Genomic DNA, 8,453 nt, shown 5'->3' with positions numbered 1-8,453 from the left:
TTGAGGAGGGCCATATGTGGAGGCATCACACAGAATCTGTCAAAGATTTAGAACATGCCTACAAGTTTTCCCCTTGCCCAATTGGAAGTAAGACTGTGTTTCATCTACTGATACCAGAGTGTGCTTAGAATGGCCTTAACTAACACATATTGTGGCACAGGACTTCTGAAGCTTAGTTATTAAATGCCCCTTTTTCCCCCCTCCTGCTTATATTCTTCTTTCTCCTCCTTCTCATGCTTCTTTCTTTTTCATCTTCCTTTCCCTCTTCATTTTGAGACAACATCTCACTCCGTCCACCAGGCTGGCCTTGAAGTCAAGGCCACGTTCTCTTCTGAGACTCCCAAGTGATGAGATTATCGGTGTGTGCCAGCACATCCAGCTAATGTCCTGAACCTTCTGCTTCCTTCTAACTTCAGTGCTTCCTCTTGGAAAGGTAGATTCCAAAAGGGAGTCTTAACTGATCTGAGACAAAGACATGTGACACATGTGACATGCTTTGTGTCTGTCCTGGAATCAGTGTGGATACATGTGGCTGCAGGAATGAGCCTACCTAGATATCTGGTCACATAACGGCATCTCTAGCCAACATCTTTCTGCAACCACATAAATAACCGAGCAAGAGCTTTTAGCTCCCAGATTCTGACCTAGAAAACCATGAACAAGAGAGAGGGGCTGCTATTGATCATACAGCCAACAGTACCTGGCACAGTCGGCTTAAGCCAGAGATAACACCTTTTTGCTATCAGCAAAACTAGTGTAGTGGGCAAGCGCCTTTGTGCAGGAGGCCACTTGGTTGGGGTGCTTTAATACTTGCTAAGAAGGCCAAGACTAAATTTGGAGTTAAGTGTATGAAGTAGCTGACACCTCCTGCTCCTAGGCCATCAGTTAACTGAATGCCCACCTGTCTTCCCACAAGCTTACTGGAGGAATTGCTATTTTGGGGTTGGGAGGAGGATGAGAAAACTCGTGAGAGTACACACGGACCAGTAAAATGTCATCACCACTACTGGGAACATTCGGGTGAATGCCTCAGGACAGTGCTGGGGACTGTCAGAACAGTGAGGCCTGGGAACGGAAGAGAAGGATCATGGGCTGGGCTGCTTTGACCGTGTGCCAGCCACCTTGGTCTTCAGAGGAAGTGGGAATTCCAAAGCCCCTCAAGCTGAAACACACGGCTTCTCCAAGACAATTGCTTCATTGGTGCCCAGCTGTATCAGATCGCCACCGAGGATGCTATTTCATGACCTGCTTTCTGCCTCATGGAATCAATTATCTGGCCTTTAAAGTACCATCTGAGAGCACAATGCTAAATGGACTGCTATCTAGATTTAGTGCAAGTGAAACAATGTATGTTCAAAAGGAGCCCTGCTGGGTGTGATGGCACAGGCCTGTCTTCCTAGCACGTTGGAGGTGAGGACAGAACAACGTAAGTTCAAGTATACGGAGTTTACTTGAACGTTTCCTTAGGTATACGGAGTTTGAAGCCAGATTGAGATACATGAGGCTCTGTCTTGGAAGTCCAAAATGCAAAAAGAAACAAAACAAAAATAATCCCAAAGGGATGTTATCTGTTCATTTTTCTAAATCTAGGTTCCCAGAGGCCAAAGGCACCAGGAACCAGGCTGTATGTCAAAGTAGGAAGCCTCGTGCCCGTGCCCGTGATACACAAATGGCCCTCCCAATGCTAACTGGTGACCATAGTAAAACTGGTTTCAGTTTACCAAGTACTGTAGCCAGTTAAGTGTAGCTTGAAAGCTTGATCTGTATACAGCATATATGCATTTTAAAATGTTGATAATGAGTTTAGGAATTTAGTTTGTGTGTATATGTGTGAATAGCCTTGTAGTGTGAGTGTGTGTGGTGACCTTGTGGTTCTTTGCAGTGTGAGTGTGTGTGGTAACCCTGTGGTTCCTTGGGATGGAACTGAGGTAGGTCATCAGGCTTGGTGACAAGCACTTTGCCTGCTGAGCCATCTTGTTGGCCCTGAATTTAAGTTTTTATAAAACACTCTTTGTTCTGTTTGTATTGTTTTGTAGTCCAAAATCCAGCCAGGGGAAGTTAGTTTGCAGCAACTCTGAATCCTTTCTGGATTAACCCTCGTGGATTCTTTAAGTTGGATTATGTTGAGTGAGCTCACCAGAAGGCAATGTCTGAAGGCTCTGTTATTGTGGCTTCTTACGCAAACGTCGCTAGCTTGGGTTTAATTGGATGTCCTTGGTTCCTATCAAAGATCAATACTCATTTTGCAGGACAATATTTCCTATGTAGAAATATGCATGGGGGGGATTTCAACTAGAAGTCTGTAGGCAGAAGTCATCTGTCTTTCCAGACAAGCACGTGTGTTCCCTTTCACCAGATAATTAGGAGTATAGCGTGCTTCCTCATTTGGCTTAACTTCTAAGAGGCCTGGGGTTGGATGCAGCATTCAAATAAAAATATCCCCTATTTCTGGTACCGCGGACTTTCACTCTCTCTAGCTCCAATGTTCTCTAAGTTTCTTCTGCTACACATTTCCCTGCTTCACATGTATTTTGTGTCAAATCTTTTGGGGACATGTGTGACTTAAGCATACATTATACGAAACATTTAGCAAGTAGTAGTAGATAGTTTGTATGGCATAGATTTGTGAGCGCAATACGCTTTTAATTTTAGTTTTTTTCTGGGGGGGGCAGTATCTCTGCCTCCCCATCAAGTGCAGCTGAATGCTATTTCATAAAAAAGCCCCCATTTGCCATCAATTCAGTTTTCCAAGTGGGACTTTCCTGGTGGGGCTTTCTTTAGTCTTTACTCATCCTCCTCTTTCCTGACTGCCCCACCCCCTTCCTCTAATAATTTAGAGTTCTCTTTCCAGAAATATCAACCAGGCGGTACACGTTTTTTCAGTGCTTCCTATTCTAGTGACGTAAAACACCCACAAACATTTTCTGCTAATCCTGAGGAAAAACAAAGTGCAACGTGTCAGCAATGCCTGCTGAGGCTAGATCACGCAAGTCGGATCCACACATGGCGGGAATAGGACTGCCGTCATGTGCAGTGTCCTGAGCCACCACCAGTGAGCTTTTGCTTTTCATTGGATGGGCACAAGCCCAGAGAAATGTAATTATTTAAAACTATAAAAGATACTTGTTTTGGTTTGGGGAGCTAGAACTTATATCTCAAAACAGCCCCAGTTTTCTCAGAATTTGTCATTACCAAAGAAGCAAGTTTCTTTCAGTTTTCTCTCCTCTTCGTTTTATGTTTATGCATATTAGGTTCTAGTGTCGTATTTACACAAAGTATTTCTTTTGAAATACTGTGTCTTTAGCAGAAACAGGAAGAGCAAGGCACATTTGTATCTTGTCACTATCTATTTAGCTATGAGGGAGACAGAAAATGGTACAGCTTGGCATAGTATTCTGAGCTAGCCTTTAGGCCAATAGCGTGGACAAGGGCTCTGGACTTGCAATGAACCCTCCACCCCTAACCCCATCTGGTAGAGGTTTGTGAAGGATCCTACTTTTTTGATTCTGTGTCCTGAAAACAATCGGAAAGACACAAGACAGTAAGATGGACAGAATCCAGCTTCCCTCTTTAAGTCCATAAATATGGTTGGGCACATGGGCACATCCCACTTTATGAACTCACAGGATGCCCATTCTAAGTGTGCGACCTAGAATTCAATACCAAAGAAGAAAGAAAACATCCAAGTTGTGAAAAGGATAGTCCTGGGTCCCTGAACCAACCCAGGATTACAGACAACTCATGGTGGTAGATGAACCGTCACTGAATAGCCATGGCCAGGTGTGGTGAATGCAGTGAGGTATTAGTGGATATAGTATTAGTGGCTATTTCTTTGAACTTCTCATGCTGAGGTTTATTTTGATTCTTTCTTAGACCTGGAGTTCCTCAAATCTATGTACCAAAAGCTTGGCCCCCGGCTGGTGGGGACTCCAGGATGTTAGAACTGAGAAGGAAGGCACTAGCGGTGAGTCTTTTGTTGTTAAAAACTTACAAATTGTTTCTTTACTTTACATTTAAAACTCTATATGCTTTTTATCATTTAACAATAACAGTTTTCATTATTTCATACACGTATGTATGGAATACATAGAGGATGCATTTTGATCACACACTCTCTCTTACCACCTTCCTATTTCTTCTGACCCCCTTCTTTTCTCCAACAGGTCTAGGGGCATGTCTCTAAAGGGTGTATTTCATCCCCTCTCCTCTACCATGGAATGAGCGGGTTTCTCTCTGCCCAAGGTCTCCATTGTCATACCATCATGTCTCCTGTCAGGAACAAAGTAGTGGAACCAGCTTGCTTTGCACTAAATGAAGCCTCCGAAACCACAAGCTGAAACAAAATCTTCCTTTAAGTTGATTTCACTCATGCATTTTGTCATATTGTCACAGAATTGGCTAGTGCTTTTTTTTTTTTTTTATTTGGGCTGCTGCCGATTGGGGCTTTTGTTTGAATGTGAGCAAAGTAATTTGTTTACTTAACTGTACTAGGTTAGGACTAATTTCTTAGTTGTTGTTGTTTTGTTTTCTGAGACAGGAGCTCACTATGTAGTCTGACTGTCCTGGAACTCACTGTGTAAGACCAGGCTAACCTCAAATTCACAGATATCCACTTTTGTCTATCTCCCAAGCACTGAGATCAAAAGTATACACCACTACACTGGCTGACTAATTTCTGATATAGCTTAGTCAGAGATTTTAATATGATTTACTATTATTCCATATCTCTGTGGAAATTGTGTTTGAGTGATGAGCCGAGGATGTCATCCTTCAAGCTTTACAATCTTAGAAGGTGGAAAACTCCTTTCTTCAGGAATGAAGGATTCGGTAATGAGGCAAGACCTGCTCATCTTGAATCATCTAATCCATTAACACAACAGAGTTCTCCATCCAGACAACATGGCCACCTCCAAGTAGGATACTGGGACCACTTCCAAGGAGTAGAGAGGTCCATTGTCAGAAAAAGATTTTGTTCCTAGAAACTCCAAAGTTATTACTGCCCAGAACACAAACAGTTTGTAATCATTATCTGAAGACCTGTTCCCACTCTGCTTCTATTTTGCTGTAAGCCAATTCTCCGTGATCCAGTTGCCTTAGCCTTTCAACTTAAGAACACGATTATGCACCAACATTTCATTGAGGTCATGGTGTGGAGGATATAGAAACAACAGACATGTAGGGTTAACTCTTATCGTCTCTACTGCAGACACCTGGCCATGGCCAGGCCAGCTGTTTACAGAACTTAATTTGCAAGGTTCTAAAAGGGAAGGTGATTGCTCAATGTTCAAGCTCAAGCGCAGCTGCCAGCCTCCCAGCCAGGTGTTCAGGAAGGACATCTGTGTCCCACCTGCTTCACACAAGTGGGGCAAAGAAGGCAGTGTTCCTTTCAGCTTCTTAATCATAATCAGCTCCCTCTCTCTGACCTAGCTCAGAAGTGTCCAGCTTCTATTCCTGGGCGCCTGGCAATGTAAGACTTTCAAACGCTGAAGCATTTGAAACATTCATCCTTTTATACTTAAAACCAGATCGGGCTTCCAAAGCTCCAGCCACACCTGCTGTTGATCCTGCATTCATGTGGTGATGACTCTCGCCTGGAGTTCCTGGCATTTCCTTTGACACATCAAAGTGAAACTCCTAGAAGACAAAAACAATGTATCTGTTGTTAGATGAAGAGTACCTCCATTTCAAGGTAAAAAACTCTTAACACAAGGCTGAGGGTTTTTGAAGTCCTAATACCTAGTTGTCTAAATTTGGGGGTTAAGGGCCACTGAATGGATACCGGTGACAGTTCAAGCTGCTGAATGGATGCTAGTGACAGTTCAAGCTGTCACTCCAGCAAAGCCACCCCTTTCAAAAAGGACAATGTGATAGAACTCTGCAAAGAAGTTGAAAGGCCAGTTGAATCCACAAAGGCATTTCATCCCCCCTCCCCCGCCCCTGAGGAAAAAAGATGCTCACAAATTCAACTGGTCACAAGGTTCCCTGAATTTCAGGTTTTCTACTGAAGTGCCCCTTTCTCTTTTCTCCCTTAAAGTCTTAGCTCTGGCAGTTATGTCTCCCAACTGTACATCTTCCCCTAACTTTCAGTGTTTCCTTTTTTCTAATCTGTCTTTTCCTCTGCAATCCTTCCACATAGAAACATCTAGCTGTGGCCTTATGATATGGCATATCTTTGAGATCATCCACTAAGCCATTCTGTCTTAGCTTTCTTAGCTGTTACTTAGTTCAAAGAATTACTCAAGGATTGAGTGCCTTGAGAATGTGTGTGTGTGTGTGTGTGTGTGTGTGTGTATGTGTGTGTGTATATACATATACATATATATATATAATATATATATATGGCTTTGAATACAGACTGCTGTATAGGATTATGTGATTATGTGTTGGCTGCATTAAGTGTGAGCTTTTCCTCATGAGAGCCAGTGTAAAACTCCCACCGTCTTCTCATAAGAGGCAGCTCCTATATGTGGCACGTGTGTTCTCCTAAGCGGCAGCTCCTATATGTGGCACGTGTGTTCTCCTAAGAGGCAGCTCCTATATGTGGCACGTGTGTTCTCCTAAGAGGCAGCTCCTTTATGTGGCACGTGTGTTCTCAGATCCCACGTCCTTGCTTCACTTATCCTCTCCTCTTCTTGCTCTGTCACCTGTGTTTTGTCCACCGATAGAAGGAGACATTTTCAGCCAATGAGATGACTCTCACACTTCTCTCTAGATCCTCTCTGAAGGAACATGCACTGACCTCCTTCACATTCTTCAAGGCCAAGTGCCCGTGAAATTTCTTCTGAAGACTCACAATGTCTTTATTGTATTGTCAGAGAAATACGGTTGGGAATATAGCTCATTAGTAGAGCATTGGCCAAGACCCTAGGTTCAGTTTCCACTAACACTCACATGCAAGAAAACAAAGCCATCATGGTATTATAAACTGTGCTCTCTTCAGCAGCACATATACTAAAGAAAAAAAAGAAGAACTAGAACGACACAGAGAAAATTAGTATGGCTCTTGCACAAGGATGACATTCAAATTCATCAAATGGTCCCTAAAAATATGTGAATTACTATTGCTTATTAGATTTATAGAATGTACTTTAATGGCTTTAATTACTTCATTCAACCTTCACAACAGAAACATAATTTCTGTTAGGTGAGAAAGATAAGCCCACAGAGATGAGGGTACCTCTTCTCCGAGGAAGCGGCTCTGTCAGGATTCTGGAATCCATACTTAGCTGCCAGCCGCCTTGCTCCTTCTCTCAGTGTGATACCAAGCTGCTTTCCCTTCCTGCTCAGATTCACTGTGCTGTCTCTTTGCCATGAGCATCCTCATTGAAAGTTCTTCCTCTGGTCACGGAGAAATTTGCCCCAATAAAGTAGCTAGATATTATTAGCTCAGTGAGACCTCCATATTTCCCCAAATATGAGCACCCACTTGCCTTTGTAATCACTAGATGGGTGTCTCTTCATGTCAGAGACTCTTCTGCCTTTGCCTGTCTTGAATCCTTTGGCTCACAGATGAGTGTCCAGGATGACCACGGGCTCCCCATGTCGAAGTATTGAACCCCTGGCTGAGCTGGTTCCCTGGACTCACCTTCACTCTGGCCTGTGTAGATTTATTGTGGAGTAGGCACCTGGCATAGAGTGAACAGCCATAGATGGCCTCAAACAAATGATTGACTGAGGTTATAATGAGCAGCCAACAATACACCTTACATGAAAGTTGAAGTCCACAAGAGTCAAAGGGTGAGTGAAGGTCTATTTCAGTCCTGAGGAGAGGCTCATGAGCCATGGCGCCTTGGTGAGGTTTATGCAGGCAATCTGGGTAATTGTTCTTTGAGGACTGGATGAATCTCTTGCTGTCGCCGTCATCCACCAACCTGCTAAGCAGGATAGCAGCAGCTACCCTGATGGTACATGCCTGTAATTCTAGTGCTCAGGAGGCTTCGACAGGAGGATTATGAGTTCGAGGCTAACCTGAACCATGGAATGGGACTGTCCTTTGGGGAAAAAAAAAAGTAATTCCTTTACAAGCCAAGTTGAACTAGAGAGCCACCTCCTCTAGCAAACCTTTCTCTGGACCACTCACGAACACATCAGTCCTCCGAAGCTGCGACTTGTGATTGGTATCAATTCCAAAACTAAAAGAAGATCGGATTCTTTCCTTAAGGAAGTAAGATATCAAATGTAAAACATCTTAACCCACAATCTGGTACATGCTAAGGTTTTTATTTATTTTCTTTTCAGACAAGATCCTCTATACAGTTCTGGCTGATCTGAAACTCACCATAGAAACCAGGCTAGCCTCAGATGTACAGCAAACTACCTGCCTTCACCTCCTGAATGTTGCAGTTAAAGGTGTGTGCTAACAGGTCCTGCACACATGTTGACTATTTAATATACTTACTTTGATTTCAATTCTTCTTAAATACCAATGGTGTGTGAGTTTTGTTTTTCTTGTT

At 43.2% G+C, this 8,453-nt stretch overlaps 1 pseudogene; it reads left to right on the top strand.

The window, feature by feature from the left end:
- The first annotated feature begins 6,931 nt into the window (after window positions 1-6,931).
- On the top strand, window positions 6,932-7,048 carry LOC116075645 (annotated as a pseudogene).
- Window positions 7,049-8,453: the final 1,405 nt, after the last annotated feature.

This window comes from Mastomys coucha, unplaced genomic scaffold (assembly GCF_008632895.1).
Source record: "Mastomys coucha isolate ucsf_1 unplaced genomic scaffold, UCSF_Mcou_1 pScaffold3, whole genome shotgun sequence".
Lineage (NCBI taxonomy): Eukaryota > Metazoa > Chordata > Mammalia > Rodentia > Muridae > Mastomys > Mastomys coucha.
This window is presented reverse-complemented; position numbering and strand designations above follow the sequence as displayed.